The sequence below is a fragment of the Cupressus sempervirens genome, chromosome 9, assembly GCF_028749045.1.
Source record: "Cupressus sempervirens isolate cs-2001-9-10 chromosome 9, ASM2874904v1, whole genome shotgun sequence".
In the NCBI taxonomy this organism is placed as follows: domain Eukaryota; kingdom Viridiplantae; phylum Streptophyta; class Pinopsida; order Cupressales; family Cupressaceae; genus Cupressus; species Cupressus sempervirens.
In genome coordinates, this window is record NC_143126.1 from 116,287,116 (window position 1) to 116,309,358 (window position 22,243).

Here is a 22,243-nt window from a genome sequence, read left to right on the forward strand (position 1 = left end):
CATTATTGCTTGTACTTTCTCTGGATCTACCTCAATTCCTTTTGAAGAGATGATGTATCCCAACAACTTTCTTGATGTGACACTAAATGCACATTTCTTAGGATTGAGTCGAAGACTGAATTTTTCCATATGATCTAGGATGGGTCCCAAATCTTGTAGATGAGTATTGCATTTAGCACTTTTGACCAAGGTATCATTGATGTAATCCTCCATGGTCTTATGCATCATATCATGGAAAATTGTAGTAACAGCCCTTTGATATGTAGCACCAACATTCTTCAAGCCAAATGGCATTACATTCCAACAAAAGTTTCCCCATACACATGTGAAAGCCATTTTCTCCTGGTCTTCTGGCATAAATTTTATCTGATTGTATCCAGAAAATCCATCCATAAGTGAGTACATCTCATAGCCAACCATCATGTCCACTATCATATCAATACTAGGAAGCAAAAAATCATCTTTAGGACATGCCAAGTTGAGATAATAGAAGTCAGTACAAACCTTGATAGATTTATCTTTCTTGGAAATTGGAACAATATTGGATATCCATTTAGCATAATCAATTGCACAGATGAAACCAACTTTTACAAGTTTCTCCAATTCTGCTTTGACAAGCAATGCAATGTGACGATGCATTTTTTGAAGCTTCTATTTAACTAGTTTGATGCCTGGTGCTATGGAAAAGTGATGCATGATAAGATCAAGATTCAATCCTTGCATGTTAGAGTATGTCCAAGCAAAATTTATTTTCTTTTCTTTGAAAAAGGAAATGAATTCTTCTTTTTCTTCAGGTGATAGTGACTATGCCAGATGTATCATATGAGGATGTTCTTCTGTGCCTAGGTTAATTGGCTGCATTTTCTCTATCAACACTGATGATCTCTCTTGAAAGTGACTGGGAAGTGCTTTAAATATCTCATCTGCAGGTGCCTCAGAGAGGTTTTCACCCTTGCGTATGTCTTTTTTTTTTACTTTTTTGGGTTTTGACACTGCTACAATGTGGTTTTCACCATCAGACCTTTTTCATTTTTTTTAATTGTATGACTGAGATATTTGATATCAGCCTTAGTCATGTTTACAATCTGCTCATTGGTGGAAGATGTTACAGGTTTGATAGCATTTAGGTAACATGCGAGACCATAGTCATTCTGGAACATGGGGACTTTGCTAGATACATTAGGGTTCCAGTCTATAAGCTCAGGATGTGTGAGTGAGAGAGTGGTGGTTGGTTCAATTGTGTTCATAGTATAGTCATTAAGTGCTTGGACCAGTAATTCAAGACCTATGGCAACTTCATCTATAGATGTATTCGAATGCCTCTGAGTACAAATGTCAGCAATTGGTGACTCTAGGACACTAGTTGGATCAGACCCATGCAACCTAACCCTAGATGTTTCACCCACTTTGATTTGGTTTTCATCGACATGCACTTGATCAATGTCTTTATCAATAGTTGCTTCTGAAAGAGAGTCAAACTCATATTCCTTAGAATAAGTGCTACATTGGGAGAGATTATAGAACTCTCCAATAGTGATAGGGACATACTCACCTTCATCCTCTAGGTTCTTACATAGATACTCAATACATAACGACTAACTAGATTCTCCCTTTTTTGAATGATATTTGAGTTGCTCAGTATTGTCCTCAAAAGAATCACTAGTATCATCCACAGTGCTAACACACAACAAAAATTTATCTGGCTCAACAAAGAATTTAGCAAGGTCATGAGGAATAGGTTGAGGATAAGAATCCTCATCATCAAATTGTTCCTCTTGAGTATCTAACTCAACCAGTGACTAATTTCTAGATGAACTCTCAGGTTCTAGTATGAATTTATTTGGTCCTGAATGGAAAGGAACCTTCTTAAATCCTAGGCTAGTTGTATCACTTTTGCTTTGATGGGATGAATTAGGCCATTATTATTGCATCCAATAAGGCCAGTTTCCTTGTAACCAAAATTCTTCATAAGCCTAAGACTAGGCCCATATTTCTCAAGAGTTATTTCTCGAGCTTGCTCTGTTAAGTCTATTGGAGCCTCTTCTTTGTAAATCCATGCAGCAATGGCTCTATTTTCACTTTCATCTTCTAAGGGAACTGTAGTCTTGACAAAAGTGCCATTATACTTGGTCTGGGGTGTTAGCACGAACGACTTCTTTGCCTCTGAGGGTCTCCCATAATGTCGAGGAGACTCTAGGAGAGATGTTAATGACAAAACTAGTTCAATGTGGTACTCTCCCATGCCATTTTCTTTTAGTTTGAATGACTACTCGATTTGTTTTAGCTTATTGTCATGATAATAAGTGGACTCACAATTAGTAGGGATGAAAGTTTTAGCAGCTTTGAGCATATTGTAGGTATAGCTAGTAGTGGCAAGAATAGTAACTTTGGAGCCATGAAATGGGAACTTGATGCATTGGTGGTATGTGGATGGCATAGCACACATCTCATGTATCCATGGCTGTCCTAACAGAATGTTGTATGCCAAGGGAATGTCTAGCACCTGATAGGTGACATCTCTTTCTATAGGACCGATGCGAATGGGTAAAACCACTAGACCTAGAGACTTTCATTCCACTTCATCATACGCTTTGATGGTGATCTTACATTGAGGATCAATAGAGTCCTTACAATAATTTAATTGTCTAATGAGAGTAGCAGAGATAATATTTAGGCCAATGCCTTTATCGATGAGTATTCGATGAACACATGTTTGATGGATCATAACCTTGATGTGTAGAGGTTGATTGTGTGGGTGACTCAGCGAGTTATCATCCTCCTTGAAGAAGGTCATAAGATAAGGTGAGGTCGGGTGACCTACCATGGATTGCAATTGCTCAAGATCAAGATCTTGAGGAACATTTGCCTCAGTGAGGGCTTTGTCTAGAATCTTCCTATGAGCAGGCGAGATTTTAAGCAGCTCAAAGATGGAAATTTGAGCATTAGTTCATTTCAATCGATCAAGAGCACTATAACTAGTTGTTGTCAAGTTCGTTGTGGGTTTTGCACCTTTGCTAGATGGATTAGCAAGGGCTTTGTCATTGTGTTGTTCAAGATCAGAAGTAGAAGGCGCAAGGCCTTTGAGCACCAACTTGGTGCGAGAGTGAGTGACAACATTAGCATAGTGTTGCAAGGGCATATTATCCATTATGATGAGAGTAGGGCCCCTCAAGTAAAATGGTGTCTTAGGATTTTCATTATCTTGTTTTCCCCTAATGGTAATAATATTGCAGTATTCAAAATCCATAGGTTTAGCCATGTTGATGACATTGTCATTATTAGAATATGCATAGTTGACCTTGTTGTTAGATTTTGGTTTCGAAGTCTCTCCTTTTTCATAACCTAGGAAAGGCTCTTTGAATGCCTTGTGGTCTAAGTTTTTGTTATGTCCATCTACCACAAGATAACCAGCATCAATCATGTCATACTTTATGGCACAAGTTTATGTAGTTGCTAGTTTTGTGTCCCTTATTTTGGTGATACTCATAGAATGAGGTTTCATTCCACCATGATGGATGTGGTTGTGGATCATCAAGACGAGGATTTTCCATTGGGGAAATAATCTTGTGTTGTAGCAATGTTTTGTAAACAACATCCAGAGGTTCACCCAAGGGTGTGTATTCTTGTTTAGGGCGTGTGGCCTAGGAATTTCTCTATTTGTTCCTAGATGTCTTGTTGTCAGGAGGAGGTTTCTTAATGTTTTTGGCCACTTTTAGGCCATCCGTGAGATTAAATTCTAGTTTAGTAGTTTTGGGAGTGACATTGTCAATGAATCCATCATGTACACTTTCTCAGTTCTTGTTGACATATTTGGTTTTATCCTTGTTGGACGTAGAACCTTGTTTTGTGTCCTTCTGAAGAGTAAGTTCACCTTTCTTTACCATAAATTCCTAGATGTGGAGAGCCTATGTGATCATGTCTTCAAAGGTACATGGACCTTGAAGTTGGACTCTATATCCGAAATTGGGTAGGAGGTTATCAGTGAAAATGTCAAGCTTCTCTGTTTCTAGAATTTTATGGGAATACTTAGTGTATAGTCGTCTCCACCATTGGAGAAATGTAAGAAAAGGTTCTCCAAATTTCTACTTAAAGTTGCATAGATCTCAAATATTGATAAGGTTTTGTATGTTATGAGAATACTGTTGGACAAATAGATTGGCAATTTCATCAAATGTCTTGATATTAGGAGGAAAATGTGAGAACCACTCCAAAGCCTGACCACCTAGGCTTCTAGGGAATAAATGCATGAGGTTTGTTTGATCATGTATAAACTCCATAGACAAAGCACCAAATTCTCGCAAGTGATCTTGGGGATCAGTGGTACCAAAGTACTTTTCATACTTGGGTAGCTCTATGCCTCATGGGAAAGGTGATATGTTTATGCTTTTTTCAAATGGAAATGGACAAAGAGCATCCAATGTGTATGTTTTCATGGGTTTCTCTTTCTCATGCATCATCTGAGCCAGTTGGTCTTGCATAATTTTCAATTGTTTTTGGAGTTTAGAAGTCTTAGTTTCTTCTTTAGGCATGATAATGGTTTCCACATTGAAATGAGAGGGCAACTTAGCTCCCTCTTGGGCAAGTTTGAGAAAGTAATTTTCTTTTTCTTCATTGAGTAGGATTCCCATGACCTTTTGAAATTTTTTGTCTTTGCAACATTTGGCTATATGTTCAGGAAGTATTTACACTTTTTCCTGTTCTTCATCAATGTCATAGTCTTTTTCTTTATCATTCCTAGGTGGTTCTTGATGTTTGTTGTGACTACCATGTTCAGCTTCATAATCAACCATTATGGGAATGTATTTAGTTTTAGTGCATTGTGATTGGAAAGGCCTTTTGAAAAGGAAGTCAAATGTTTTGTTCAAGGGTTCGGCCCCTTTGCTGGTTTTAGGATCCTCTTGGTATAGAGGGTTCCTAGTTTGTTCCAAATTTATAGAAAATGTTCACTGAACTTGAGACGATCTAACGGGTGAGGGAGACTATGAAAATGTCTCACGAGATGAACTAGATGCAGATTATGGAACAAAAGGAAGGAAAACTCTATCGCTATTATGACCCCTAACATGACCTCACCTAAGTCTAAGAGGATAAAATATGTTGTGACTTTTTGTTGTGAAAGTCATAGACAAGGACAAGAAGCAAGAACTTGGACAAGGGCCACACTAAAACTTAGTTTCAACAATACAAGGTAAGAGTACTATATAATAAGGTATGAATAATCTGATTTGAAGGCTAGAATAGCCAAAGGCTATGACTATCATAACACAGAGTATGACAAGCACTAAGGAACAAGAATCTAGAGAAGTAAAAGATAAGACTAGTTAAAATGTGGACCACAAATCTTTGGTTAAGCTAAATGCTGCTAATCAAGACTGTGTACAGACAGAGAAGAGATAACTCAGTGTAGGAAACTAATTGGATGCAAATCATAGATTGGTCAAATAAGCTGATTTGACAATTTTGGAATAGGATCTCATATGAAGATTCTCTATAAGCTGCGCGAGAAAGTTCACCAGGTCTCTTGAAGACTCATGATAGTAATTTAATTTCTCGCAAAGATTTTCTACAGCTCATGTAAAGACTTTCTACGGCTCGTGTGAAGAAGTGATAGGATAGCTAAGACAATGGCAAGATCTCACATGGGTATATATAATATCTTGCACAAAGACCTGAACTGACTTAGGTAAAAAGATGAATTCTCGCATGAGAAAGTACAAGTTTGTGTGTGAAAATCAGGACTAGATTAACAACAACATTGGATTTTGAAGAGATTTTTAGATTTTTTGGACAGATTGGACAAATTTTTTAGACAAATATGATTGGATAGATAGTGAGGTTAACTTGGTAAGACACTTGGACAATGTTTTGAGATTCAATCAAGGCAATGTGTTTGAACAAGACAGTGGGAAGCAAGCAATAGTAAAAAATAGTCCTATCGAGGGAAAAGCAACTCAATAGGATAAGGGAATCTTGACCTTTTTTTGTTGTAGACAATTTTGGACTTGTTTATGACTCGAGAACAAACACATTTTTATCCCTAAAAACAAAAATTGGTAGAGAAGGCAAAACCTTTTTCCCACATCTTATGCACATGTGTGTATCTCACATAGCCATGTCAGCCCCTAGAGGGTGCTCATTTTTTTGGTATATTCAAAGGACTCAATAGTATATGCTAAACAAGTGCCCTTGTGGTAGGGGATGAGCATGTATACCACCTTCAAACATCTAATAGAATGCCTATGGTGAGTTCTACAGGAGAGATTCTTCCCCCTCCTTGCAAAAATATTATGCCTCCTTTCAGAGGTGAATCAGGTGGCTTCTAATTAAGAGGTTTTTACTTGGCTTCCATTCTATTAATTCTCAGTGGCTCCGCAAGAAGAGTTGAGACCAACAGTCTACACTAGCATCTGAAAGTGTACAAACTTTCTTAGCAAGACGGGGGCCAATGCTGATCAGTGCAACAGACAAAGCTTCCCCTTGATATGTGATATCAAGAATCAAGGGAAAGAAATTAATCCAGCTTTGGAGCCTTTTTCTATAAAAAGCATCTTGATTATAGTGAGTTGGAATCTCTAGCAAAAGGAGTGTGCTCACTTGGGTCATTCCTAGAGGTTGGATCACTCCAGCAGGCCCTCTAAAGGATTGACTTAGATTGGTGGTTTGATCACAAGGGTCAAAGTTTTTGATTTCCCCCAAGGGGAAAGAGCATACTCCTCTACCTTACTTTCTCACCCAAACATGAAAAACAAGTTAATTTACCGACTTAGCTTAATCAATCTAGACTTGTCCTTCCTCAAGATTCTAATTTCCTAAAAGGAAACCATCATCTCTTCATAGAAGAGGACTTGTACTAGAGAACCACTAAGCTGCTTGCCTTCTTCAAAATGCCATCTTTTAGAAGCGTCTAGGTTTCTAATTAACCCTTGGTCATGACCTCCAAGTGGTGAAGAGCATAATCCCATATTCTTCTATCTTGCACCCTAGGAAGTTCACAAGCCCCTAATTAATCTAGTTTGGAAAGCAAGAAAAGAAAACATATTGTTTTGTGGGTTTTAAGTATAGTCTTCGACAAACATGTCTTCAACAATTATTCTGCAAGAAAATAGTTAGTCTATGTTTGAGTGGTTTGTATAAAGAATCTTTGACAAATCATCCTACAGACAATAGTTAAGCTGCAGAAAATCAGAGAAACAGAGCAATACAGATTCTAAAAAAAAAACACATTAATGAAATGAGATAAATAGCCTATTAAAAGTACAAAAATTAAAGCTGCTATTTCAAGATCTCATGTGAAATCTCTAGCAGAGCCATGTGAAATCCTTTTATGTCCCACATGAAGATTCACGTGTTCAGGCATTTTCTCACATAAACTGAAAATAGTCTTTGCGCAAGAATCCAGAATCCTTGTGCAAAACTGAATTATCTCGCATGAAGATTCTAGAATCTGTACGAAACTATACGGATAGAGAGTTTAAAAATTAATTAAAAAAATGTAGAGAAGGCATGAGAAATTGATTTTCTCATCCCCATGGTGGGCACCAAAAATGTATGCATGGAATGTTGCCTCTGTTTAACACACACACTTCAACATGGTCTTTATATGCGGATCCATCCTGGAATGAACATGAGATTGTTCACCCAAGAGTAGTCCAGCAAGGCAATTTTTTGCCTTCTATCTAAAGGAATTTTTCTTATTAGATATCCTCATATTCAAGGTGTAAGCAACCACACCATCTAAGAATGAAGGATTTAAATGCACTTAAGTCTATATGAGTATGCAAGTAATCTAAATGATGTATGCAATTAATCTAAGAACATATAAAATAAACTAGATTATATGCATGCATATTAAATCTAAATGATATTTAATCTAAGGAATGAAAGCTTATGAAATAATGAATTCAAAGTGAGAGCATAATTCAGTAGAGATTCGATAGAAATTCAATTCAACCTCCTTAATGAGGAATTAGGAGTCTCTTAAAGAGCCTTCTCCATATATTGAAATCACCTACATATTCTTTGTCCAATTTCTTCCTAGATGATCTTCTTGTAAACATAGTAGTAGATGTCTTGGCAGGTTTGTTTATAATAACCTTACCTTTCTTCTTCATATGTTCTTCATCCTCTAACTTCTCTTCATCTTCTACTTCATCATCTTCAATGTCATCTCCTTTTCGTTCGGTCAATAGAAGAGTAGAGCTGATTTTTATTTTTGTAATCCTCTTCTTCCCTTTGTTGACTTCCTAAGGGAGTTTAATTTCCAATTCAATTCTTTCCTTAGCTTCATCATAAGTGCCAAAATATGTAGCATTTGGGTCAACATGTTCATAACCAATACATCAATAATATCCTTGGTTTCATCAATGTTAACCTCATATCCAAGAGGCTTAAGACAAAAAATTCTTGGTCTAACTACCTGAATATATACTTTGTCACTATCAACCATAAAAAAACATCATCTTTGTAATCATCAAAAAGTTTCTTGGGTATCCTGAATCTATTATTCATCTTGTCTTTGAATGCATCAAAGTAATTTTCCATAATACTCACGTAGTTTTCTCCCATTTCAGCTATATATTCATTAATTTGATAAAGAATAGGTACATCCTTCCTCCATACTACTATACCTTTAGACGGGAAAAAAAATTTCATATAGGAAAATAGACAAGTTAAAAGTGAACCAAACTTACAAAGATTTTTCTTGGAAGTTCTTATACTCTCCATATTATTGTTGAACTAGTTTAGCATCAACTTGACAAGGTCAAGTGATATGTTATTTTTGACCACCTTGTATGTGAGATCCACTGCCTTGCATGAAACACTGTTGAGTCTACTCAAACTGTATATCTTGTGTGTGATGACATGTATCCCAAACTTCAATTCCATGTCAATGACATAGTTGATCTTCATTCCCTTTCCATCCCACTCAGCAAGGGTTTTCTTTTCAAGCTCAAGCTCACTTAGGGTTTTGGTTGATTTTTCTTTTTCCAACATAGGAAGACCAATGACATATGGATCATCTTCTTGGTTATCAAAATAGGTTGTACCAACCATAGCTAACCATGTGCACATGACTGGGAATGAATCTTATCCATTTTATTTGAAAATATCATGGTATATGTGGGATATGAGTTAAACATTTTGATTCAAGATGTTGATGTTCTGGTTCCAACACACCATTCACACATAACTCCTTCAAAGATTCATCCATTTCCAAAGTTCCAATGTTTTTAATAGTACACTTAAAATTTGAATGGATATTATTGATTAAAAGTACCTTCAGTGGAATTTGAGATTGAGCTCTACTCAAATCTAGGGTTTTTGTGATAGCTAGACTTAGCTTAAAGTTTGGTTCCATCCATTCCATACCTTGAACTAACATATACGATCCTTTCTTCAATTTTTTGCTAGTGGATGCCATTGATGCTTGGTATGGTTTGAGTCAACATGGAAATCTTCAATAGTAATTCAGTCAATTTTCTTGAATGCCCTATAATTTCTTTGCATAGATAGCTCTCAAAAATTTGCAGTGAGAAATGACTTTGATTTCACCCTTTTTTTTAAAATTCTCTTTTCAATTTCCATAAATTCCCTAGTATGATTATTCACTCAAATGATAGATTATCATCCACTTCACTTACATTGAATACTCGATAGAGTCTTCCATGACTCGGTAACCACACAACAAATACAGTAGCTCTTGACCTTTCTCGATAGGTTTTTACAACTTAACCTCACTCAGTAATGTCTGCAACCCAACCATGCTTGGTAAAGACTAGCATGTTTTGAATACTTTGAGATCCCTTTGCATATTAAATGTTGATATGGATCTTTCATTCCACTAACTAGAACTAGTGTGAGATTTCTTCTTCAGAATCCTAGTTCTAGTTCTCCTTAAGAGATCAAGTGGATATGTTGGAGTCGACCAATTCTTGAGTGACATGTTCATCATTGCTCAAACTTGCATTGTATAAAGATTTTGGAACCCATTGATGTCTTATCTACTTTTTGATGTTATTAGCTTTTGCCTTCATTTTTCATGTTCAAATTTTGTAGTATTCATATAGTTCTTGGCAAGATGACCAAGTTCTGTAAAAATGAAACATCTTCTAGTTGTATCCCTTGTCCTCATGTGATGCTTCACACAATTCATTCCAATGTATCCAAATTCTCCACAGTATGACATCTACACCAAGTGTTATAGCCCCAACTAGATATAGCTTTTACAATCTGTTATTTTGGGTTCAATATCTTAGTTTTGCATTTAAAAGCCCATGTTTCTTAAATTTGTGACATTTTCCTTCCAATCTAGTTTTTTCCTTGCATTCATTAGCCCTATGACCATGCTAGTTGCAATTGTAGTATTTTCCATTAAATTTAGCTTTCCCATTGCTCCAACATTTGTTTGATGTATGACCTATCTTACCATAGTGACTGCAAGTAGGTCTTTGATTCTTTTGAGCTCCTTGCTTGAATGATTCACCTTCTTCTGTATATCTAATTCCTACTTTTGCTTTTTGTCTATAATGAATTTGATCATTCAATTTTTTCATGTCTACTTGAGATTTTGTCATCCTCTCATTGGTTTGCTTTTCAAAGTTTAGATCATTCTACAATTTTTCATTCTCTAATCTCAAATTCATGATTTCTTCATTTGCATTTGTGAGTTTATTAATGAAGTCTTTCTATTGAAGGAAGAGGTCTTGAATTTCATTGTTCTTTCCTTCTATCTCTTCTTTTATCTTATTTTTCTCTTCCATGACTTCACACAATCTTATTGACTAAATTTCTTGTTCTCTTCTCAGTTTTCTTACTTCTTCTTGAAGTGAGCTATTCTTTTCCAAAAGTTCCTTGATTGCATCATTAGCTTCATCTAAATTTCTTTCTGAATGGATGTCTTCAATTCTTTCTTCAATGTAGAGTTGATCATTCATCTAAATTGCAAGATCTTTTTTTCTTTTCAGGGATTGAGAGAGTTGCTCCTTTTCTTTCTTGAGTTGTCTCATAGCCAATTCTAAATCTAGCTTCTAATTGTCAATAGCCTTGTAAAGTTTGAACACCTCCATAGCCTTTGATCTTTGCTCAAGCTATTAAAATTTTCTCTAAGAACCATAAAGCTCTAATACCAATTGTTGGAAATTTATGTGATAGGCTAAATTATTAAGAGGGGAGGGGTGAATTAGTAACTAATAAAACTTAAATATTTTATTAGCAATTAATCCTTCATGTATATTCTAATCTAATTGTATGCATGAGAAACTAAAAATATAAAAAAATTCATAACATTTTGATACACAATTTGGTGACCTAAAAATCTTCCAAATAGAAAGTAAAACTGGGGTGGGGATGATACCCACAAGCTTTAGTATTTCAGTATAAAGTTGGCATGTTAAGGCTTACAATGATCACTTTTGATGATCTTCCCTATTAGGAGCAATCAGGACTGCTAGGTCCACCTTGGAAAAGCATTTACAAACATACAATGAAGTATGCACTCAATAACAAGATTTACAAAAGACTATTAGGTCTACCTAGTGAAAGGATTTAACTAATCCACCTATTAGGATGAAATAGTAGCTGATCTCTGATCTACAAGTTGGTTTCCTAAATGAGATTCCTTTGAGTGTAATGATCACCTTGCTATGATAGATAAATCTTTGCTTCTCCTTCTATAGTTGTAGTCTTTGTAATTTTCTCTTCAGATCTTCTTTTCTTGTTCACTACTTCTTACTTCACATTGTATGTGATACAAATACATTACATATATACCAATCCAAATTATAAATTACAAAGCTATCCATAATACAAATTTACACAAAAATCACAAAGTCAGCCAAAGTATAGGAACTCAGGTTCTGAAGACTAGCTCGGTGAGGTTCTGATCCTTGACATCCACTATCAATGCTTGACTTTGTCATGCACTCAATAGATGTAGAATCTCAATCTATACTAATCACTTCCAAGTAGTCTTGAACTCGGTTTGCAGTAGTGACTTAGTGAATACTTTGAAACTCAGCATATAAACTAGGTCACTTGATTCTGACTACATAGCTCAGTAAATGCTATTACTATGAGCTCAAGATAAACTGAGTCACTTGGTTAACATTAAGTTGCTTGGTTAACACTAGACTCACATCACTCCACCTATGAACTCAGTAAGCACTGCACAACTTAGTTTGCATTGAGGAACTTAGTAAACCTTACAAAGCTTAGTTTACACTACTTATTGCCAACTTGGTAGTAACTACTCAATGCAAACTAAATATTGTCTCTTGGACTTGGTAGTAACTATAGAACTTGGTAGAGTTTGAAATGCTTGGTTAACACTGTTAACTATACAATATGCTCGGTAGATACTTACAATCTGAATAAGTGTATGTCACTAATAACAAACATGACTAAAATGTCAACAATGGTAATAATGGAATAGAGTTGATATTTTGTATAATTAAAATATATTTGAAATTTGTGTGTATGGATGTATTCAAATTATAAATCAAATAAATTTTCAATATCTTAAATGAGCAAGATTAGAAGTTTTCTTTTATCTAGTTCTTTTCTAAAAATATTATTTTTATTTTCCAATCATATACTAAGATTTTATTTCCTACCTATGTTTTTTATTTTCAACTCTATTTAGCTAATAAATTTCTAACTCAAATGTAAACATCCTTTTGTAAGATTGATAACATCCTCAGATTGTAAGATTGGTAAGTTTCTAATTTGAGTGTAAAAATCATGCAATTGAAAGAAATTATTCTCCCTCTTAAGCCATGTATCTCCTATTTACTTCCTATTTATCATGCTCAACACAAATGTTCTTTACTTTGTGGTATTTTTTTGTTAGATCTTTTGTGAATAGCATTTGTGGATCAGATCTAAGATTTCAAATAAAATTCATTGATTTTAATAATTTTTAGTATACTCTCTTATTTACGGTACATGTTTGGAATTTTGCTAATTTTTGACAAGGTTCCAAACCTCTTTTAGCATCTTTAGATTTGAATATGTCATGGGAAATTTTATGTTTTCATTCTTAAATCTTAAATTGCTTGAAATAGGAGGATATGCACTTCAATTTTTTTCATTTGCCTCCTTGAAATATCGTGTAATTTAAACAAGTGCCACATAGTGGCTAGTATTTGCCAAAATTTTAATTATAGTAATAATATTTAATATAATTATAATTATAATATTTGATACCATAATTTTTGACAATAATTTAAGAATATTATAAACATTATAAAATTAAGCACATAGTTAATATATTAAATATTATGAAAAAACTAAATGTAAATGTAGACAAAAGATAAGTTAAATTTAAAAATAAACTAATTTAAACTTGTAGTATGAGAATTCATGAAAAAAAGAAAACATTCTTTTGAGTTTGAAAAAGAAATGTAATTTAAACAAAATTGATGAAATGTTAAATGTATCTATAAAAGCCTTGACAAATTAAAAACTTGTCTAATCTTGAATAGGAGGAAAATGTATTTGAATGGGAAAATAACATCTTAACTATATAAAGTTGTAATTTTATATGAATCATATTAAAACTATTAGAGAAACAAAATACAAAATATTATAATTTTGTGAAAAATTAATCAATCAATCAACTTGAAAAATTTAGATAAACTAAATTTTATGAAAACAATTTCTTATAAAAAAGATTAAAGTGTTAAAGAAAAAATAAAAAATTTAAATACTAAAATATGTTTTAAACTTTGACCTAAACTTTTATTTAATTTTAGAAGCTATACAAGAAATTAAGAAATTTATTTAAAATGACTTAGTATTTAAATTATGAATTATTAAAAAGCCTATAATATTGTTTTAAGACTTTGTTTGAACTTTAATTAATATGATATGTAGAAAGTCACATGTCATAAAGCAATGGATCTTAAAATAGTATTTTATTTCTATAAAATTTGTGTGTAAGATCTCATATATGTTATCCAATGAGTGTAAACATAAATAATTTTGATCATTTTGTTATTTAAAAATTTGACATGTTACATAAGAAAAAAAATTCAAAACTTTAAAAAAATAAAAATACAAACTTCTAATTGACTCAAATGACTCTTATTAATAACTAGTTAACAAAAGCTCATTACAGTAGTATATGCCTAGGGAAAAAATCTCATATTTTATATCTAAGAAGCTTCAATGAATTGTTTTGTGATAATTTTTTGGCAATATAGATTTATTATTTATCTGTCTTGACAATAAAGAAAAAATCAGGTTACAATTCACGGAAAGGAAGGAATTTCCACCTAGGTAAAGTGCATGTGGAAATCCAATGCATGTATCTTGTATATACAAATCATTCATGCTTTAATGCACTTTTTGTGTTTTAGTTTTTTATATATATTCATGTCATTATATTAATTTCTTTCTTTACTAGAGTAATGTAAATATGTATTTAGTTGGGTAAACATTTACTCTCAATTTGAATTAATATTTTTTTAAAGTTATTTTTATAAATTATTTGTATGGTTTAAAATTGTTGTTCATTTTTGTGATATAAAATATTGCCTTTTGAGAAACATTCATACATTAAAAATAGTATTTTTTTTTGTTTGAAAAAAGTATCCAAATCACAGTTTTGTTTGAGAATAATTATATTGAATAATATATAATTAATGTTTAAATTTTTATTAGCTATGATTTTTTCTATTATATAATATTATAAAATTCAAAAAAATATATTTATATGTTTAATTTAGAAAGATTAAAAAATATTATTTCTAAATTTTAAACATAGAATATTACTTTTTAAATTAAAAAATTAAAACTTGTAAGAATTTGGTATAGTTTTGATACCATGTAAGAATTTGTAGTGCCTGCCCCTAGTTCACATTTTTTTTTAATTGCCAAACTCTTTTAGGCCAGTTTTATACTTGATGTTTAGTAGCATTACTTTCAGATTATCAGCTGTTGTTTTACACTCAATTTATTATATGATGAGATGACTTGGCACTCTATATTTCATGCACGTATGATGATTATTCAATGTTTTCAATTATCAATGATGATTAGTTATATGGTTTATTATCACATGTGCTTTTTTATGGATACTTACCCCATACTGCATGTGTATGGTGTGCGTGTTTGTTTTCTTTATGTACGGTGTTTCTGATGTGGTTAAGGAAGGGAGTCGTAGTCACCTGCTAGTCAGGATCTACATGATGCACCACTTCCTGCCATTGTCTGTTTAGCTTAGAATATTGTGTCTGTACATGCGTGGATTTTATGCAGGTTGCAGGTATCGGGTATCGACTTCCCTGAATTGCCAGGATGAGCGTACCCTATTGCATTATCTCAATGGTAAGAGAGGGGAGATAAACTCTTAAGTCCAATTCCTAAACCCTTTAGCCAATTGTCCTAATTGATAATTAGGGCAAGTATCTAAGTTAAGTACCCTCCAAATGCATCAAATGATGGTATTTCATGATTATAACCCTTTTGTTTGATTTAGTATGTATTTTTCTATGATGGGTTTTCGTATGTTGCTTTATGAGTCCTTGATGTATTTTCTATTAATTAAGTTTAATTAAAAGGATTAATTAATGATTTAATTTAATAGAAAATTATTATGATATTTTAATATTTAATTATATTTAATTAATTGAGAAATTAATTAAATAAAAAGAATTAAATTTGGAAATAAAAATTTTAAGTATAATTTTAGAATGTGATAATATTTATTTAATTTAATAATAATATATATTTAGAGTTCATTTTTAAATAAATGCTAAATATTATTATTAATTGAATTAATAAATATTTTATCAATTAAAGTTTCTTAAATAAATTAAAAGTGAAAAAGATATTAAATTATTAAAGGTTTCTAGATCGCATGATCTAAGCATGAGTTTAAATATAAAAGAAATTAATTAAAATGATTAATTAATGATTTAATTTAATAGAAGATTGTTATGATATTTTAATATTTAATTATATTTAATTAATTGAGAAATTAATTAAATAAAAAGAATTAAATTTGGAGATAAAAATTTAAGGATAATTTAGAACATTATAATATTTATTTAATTTAATAATAATATATTTAGAGTTCATTTTTAAATAAATGCTAAATATTATTGTTATTTAAGTTAATTAAATATTTTATCAATTAAGTTTCTAAAATAAATTAAAAAGTGAAAATATATTAATTATAAAAGTTGTAAGATTGCATGATGCGAGCATGTGTTGAAAATAAAGAAATTAATTAAAAAGATAAAATAAGAGGAAATTATAATGTTATTTTAATTTCATAAAGTGCGCATGGGTTTAAAAGTAATAAAGATTAAAAATAGAAGTTAAGTGGAAAAATTAAATAAAGTTATTTAATGATTCATTTAATATGCATTAAAAAGATAAAGCAAAGATTAATAAAAGATAATTTTGAGTTAACTCAGTTGAGCAAAGAGTCATCTCGGGTGAACGCACAATTAGTGCCCCGATTTGAGGAGAAGACTCCTTATCACAACTTTGGGGTTCGTTTTTGAGGGACAACGAATTTGGGAAAGAATTTTTGGAGACAAGAATTTTGGAAGACATCTTTTGACAGCGAATTTCAGAAGGAGAATTCTAGGAAAGTTCTTCAAAGGAAAGTTATTGAAGGGGAGCAAATTCTCCCTAGTTTTTCGAGGGTTTTGTATTAGCATTAGGATCAGGTAGGGTCTTGTGTTTTGTGTTTGATACCTTGTTTGGGACTTGAGACTATCTCCTCAGCGTGTTGGGAGTGGACCATTTAGGTTCCACGCGGTCGGGTGGTAGTGCTTTTTACTCTTACCATTGAGATCCGTCCGTGGTCACCGTGGTTGGAGCTTTCTTTGTTGACATTTACCTTCACTATGTTCTTGGATTATTATGATGGATGGTTGGATTTTATGATAGATGTTTTATCATTATGGATGTATGGATGTATCAGGTATGTTATTAGTTTCATTTATTTTATTGTACTTTGTATCATGGATTTGAGGATGATGTATCTTTATCTTTACATATGTATATTCTTTTAAGCCTTTCATACCCTGTGACATGTACAGTGGATGATTGAGCATTCCGAATTAAATTGCCAAGAGGCATTCAGAACAAATGTATATTATGGACATTGGACTTTCTGATTATTCTTTCATATGTATGTGGTAGTTGTTAGACTTAGAAGTAATTTAATTTAAATGTGACTCAACGTCTTGAGATCCTTAAGGTGTAACTTGTGATGTATGTTTGTTGATGATTACATGTTAGTGCTTCCGCTACTATGTGTTTGATGTGTATGATATACATTCTTACTTTAAAAATAAATAAAAAATGTTTTGCAAACTTAGTGAAACATTAGGTTAATCCTTTTGGATCCCTTGGCGGGGTGTTACAGAATTTTCCTTAAGGAAAAATTCACCCAAGACCAAGAAGCACAATAACTAGCACAAAAGACCAATAGAGTATGATTAGAATAACAATATGATATTCAATTCAATGTAATTGATATGATTGATTTAGCACACTAGAGGTTCCTGTATATAAAGGCCTCTAAGATGCATCTAGAATGGCTAGGAGTTAGTAGTATGATAAGCCTCACAACTAAGCATATGTCTACCGAGAATGGGTTATCCTCCATTAAGAATAGTCGTTAGTGCGATGATGAGAGGATAAGCCTACAAAGGTATGTCAAATAAAATCATATTGTAGACACCATGTGCTAAAATAGGAGTGTGAATAATTATGTTGTCTACATGACAACTCAGTTAATTATGCAAACTCTAGTGTTGTAGACAGCATGTGCTAAATTAGAGTTTCTTACTCCTATGTTGTCAACATGACTGTCATGCCCAAAACTTAGGGCAAAACACATACAATTTTTTTTTAAATAAATAATAATTGGGTTCTCAAGGGTTTAAGAGTTTGATTCCCAAGGATGCATCAACTACATTCATCTTAAATTTATATTCATGAGAGGAGATACATTGATACTGTTAAATTCTTGTTATTAAATTGGTATCAACATTTAGTTCATTCTTACATTAAGATTTCAACGATATATATATTGGAATAATTAGAACAAAAATATAAATTAGTCTTAAATGTAACTACGCAAAACAAACTACATTATCTTAGTAGTCTAACATAACTTGTTATGTTTACAACATAATCATTAACTTTCTTTAAAAATAAACTAAATTTACATTTAATCAAATTCCTGCTAAACATTAATTAAGAGTGTGACATTTATCACTTTCAAAAGAATGTCTCTAAATACACTTTACTAAAAAAAAACATTAAAATTATGACCAAGATAAAACTTAATTAAGTTTAAAACTTTAACTAAAATTAATATACAAAACGCGCTAATATTAATTCATGATTAAAAATATACATATTAAAATCCTAACAACTTTAAAACTAAGTTCTAGCTTAACAAGACTAACTATGACTAACGTAACACTTTAAAACAATTAGTAATATTGACGTTTACTAAAACAAAGCATGTTACTTTAGTTAATGAAGCTAAGTAAAATTTCATTATCCTAGAACTAAATTACACTAATTAAATGATAAGGAAAACATAAAAATAAAATTACATATACATAAGACTTAACTAACAACAAATTTAACTTTAAGTTTTACTTAAAGATTTAGACAAAACAACATACTAACTAAAACTCGATTAGATTATAATAAAATTTATAATAACTAAACTTATTTATCACTAACATCTAATATATATAAAAAACATATAAGTTAATTGACTTTGAACATAACAACTACCTGATTTAAAAACTTTATTTAATTCTAAAATCTAAAATTTATTAAATCCTAACTACAACTTTACTAATCTAATCAAAGACAAATTAACTTTTTTCCAAAATAAAAAATAAAATAAATTAACAACGAACTACCTTAACTTTCTAAATAAAAGAGAGTTTAACATTAAATAACTCTAACATAGAGATCTAACAATTCTAACATCTAACTCATACTAACCCATATTTTAATATACTAACATCTAAAACATGTTAATTACTAACAATAAAATAAGACTAACTAATTTTAACAAATATTAGAAAAATTCTAAACTAAATAAATCAACTAACAACTAACATTAGTTAACACTCTAATCAATTTCTAATTTGAACATATACTACAAGTAAAACAACACATATTCATTAAATCCCAAACTTTATGCAAAACAAAATGCTACTACTCTAACCACGCCCTAAACCCAAACTAACCTAACCATTTATCCATTCTATCCTCTCCAACCCTACTAACTTCTACCTAACTAAACAATAACTAACATACTAACTTAAGTTAACTACCTTAATACCATAAATTAGAATATACTAACATTATTACAGTCTAACATTTAAATAACACTAATCTAAGATTAACCTATAACTAAACTAACCTAACCCACTATCCTAAGACCTACCCCACTCCTTCCCACTTGGCCACTTGGCCACCCTATGCCATAACCAATGAACTTGGGTGGAACCCAAGGCTCTTGTGCAATTCTCCAAGACTGCACTGAGTAGTACTAGTCCCCAAAAAAATGTGCAGGGGTTAACTTTCCTAATGTGTGTGATTGGGGAAAAGGAAAAAAAAAGGGTTAAGTTAGATTTTGTTTTAAGACATTTAAGTTGAATTTAGAAAGGACTTCTCACTACTCCCCCAATGACATGACATGCCATAAGTGGCATGATGATAATAGTACCCTTGCCCATGCCTAGCCCTTAAGGGTTAGAAGAAAATGGTAAGACAATGAAAAACAAAAATTAATTTTAGTGGGCAGAGTTTAGGTTTTAATTGATTTAAAAAGTAAAATGAACATAAGGTCCTAGGCTAGTGCCTACCTCCTAGTCTCTAGGGATTTAATGCAAAAAATTTATGGTTGAGGAATGTCAACAAGACATGTATTTAATTATGTTAATGTCAAATATAAATGATTTATATTCTTTTTTTTTAAAGATTTAATATTGATTTTTTTTTTAGTTGCAATTCATGGAATAATTCAAAGAATATTCTCTGTGACTTAGGGGGGAATTAAAATTTTCCCCATACATTTTACAGAGAGGTTTTTCACTCTTGTAGATGCACATTTTTATTTTGAAGCCAATTTTGACCAAGTGTTGGTATGTTTTTCTTTTCTATATACATATTTATACAAGGAGTGATTTTTAACCTAATGAAACATCGATTCCCCCTTTTAAGCATGCTAATACATGGATGTGAGAAAGGTTATAATTTCTTTTCTCTCCTATAATTTATGTTTATAAATCATCACATAGCAAGGTATAAGTTCCTTTATATTTATAATTCAAGGTGGAACCAAAATTCTTAATCAAATTTGAAACTTCAACATATCAATTTTCTTTTTTTATTAACATAATTGAAAACTTGAAACCTCATAATTCAAGACATTATCCAATGAGCTAATTTCTCACATACATATGCAAAATCTAAAATCACATAAGAGAAATACAAGGAGATTTTCATAATTTTTTCTTTCTCTATTATTCATCCTGGTTCAAGGCTCCATCGGGAAAGAACCAGTAAGAAAATCTAATGTCTTTGCCAATACATCCAAAATTCAAATACATTTTACATAATATTACAATTCAAAAGAAATCTCTTCAAAATCCTTCACAAGTACTCTCTTCCAATACCTTCAAAACTTCAAGGAAACACAAGGAGAAGACAAGAACTGACTCGAGTGAATCATCACAGCATCAAGAACAATTCAAGAATGCACCCTAACCTGGTTTTACACAATAGATCCAAACATAGGACCTAACTAGGGTGGAGGTGGATTTTCCAAATGGGAGATGTCAATCACCATACCAAAACATGGCCCTTTTGGGGCTAAAACTTCAAGAATTTCCATTCTTTTACAAGGCCCTTTCGGGGCTATTTCCACAAGGATTTTCATTCCTTTCCATATTCAAGAATTCACAATATCAAACAAGGCATGTGATGACAAGTAGGGGCCTATACACCCTACCCTATTTTGCTCCTCTCACCATGAGAGGAGACTCTAGACCATTGAGGTCCAACTAAGGCCCTTCCCCTGTACATGGCCACTTCTTCCATATCAAGGGTGAGTAATGCCAAAACAATCCCCATGAAATTCTCTCAAAATAAAACATCAAAACAAGCATAAGAAGAACATCAAGAACAAGTTAAGATTAATCCAAATCAATCCCAACACACAAGCCAGCAAAAAAAAGAACAACACAACAACTTATGCATGATTCAAGCATGAACAATATGGAGAAACAAAATCAAAGAGTGAAGAACTCCTACCTTCACAAGAGTTATGGTAACATGGAAAGTTCAGAAGAGTTTTTTCCTTTTCTTCCTTCAATCTTCAAACTTTCTCTAAAACTAGAGATTGGGTAACAACCTCAAAAATACTCCAAAATGCCTCTAAGTATCATCCCTTAACTCAAGTAGACTTCAAGTAACCTCAAGATGGAGTTTTGAGTCCAACTCAAGTAGAAGACAATCCATTTTCGCATTCAACCAAAAGTAGGGTTTTTGAGTGACCCTAAAAGTCAAACAAGGAGGCTAAGGGGGTGGAAAGTACTCCCCACCTATACCTTTACCCCTAGGGTACTTAAATTTAATGTTTTAAAGCCTTAAAGACTTAATATGAACCAAAAAAAGCTAGAATTTTTTTAAGACCAATTAACAACCTTCAAAGAAGACAATGCAAAGATAGCACAAATTAACAAGGGATTTTAGTTCTTTCTTTCCATTAGGTTTTTCGGCTACATATCCTGTACACTCATTGCACACATCAGTAGGTTCAAGAAACCACATGCATTATGTAATTTACTTATAAAAAAAAAATCATATAAATTAAAACATCCATTTTTAATGATCAATTATTTATCTAATTCTACTCATATTTTTTACTGTTAAAATTACGTAATCAAAATGTTAGGTTTGCATTTATTTACTTCATCATCAAACATGTTCATAAAGCATTAAATGATGAAATCAAATATCTGAAAGTAAAGCATCACACATCATAAATAGCATAATAATGTTTAGTGCATCAAATAATATTCTGACATATCGAGTCATGAGTATCAAAATAATAATGTATCATCGATGCTAGGATGGGTCGGGGCGAGCCTCACAATGACAACTCATATGAGTATGCAAACTCCTAGGTGTCTAACCTAATAAATAATAAAATAATGTATTTATCCTAAGTAAACTTAAGTAAATT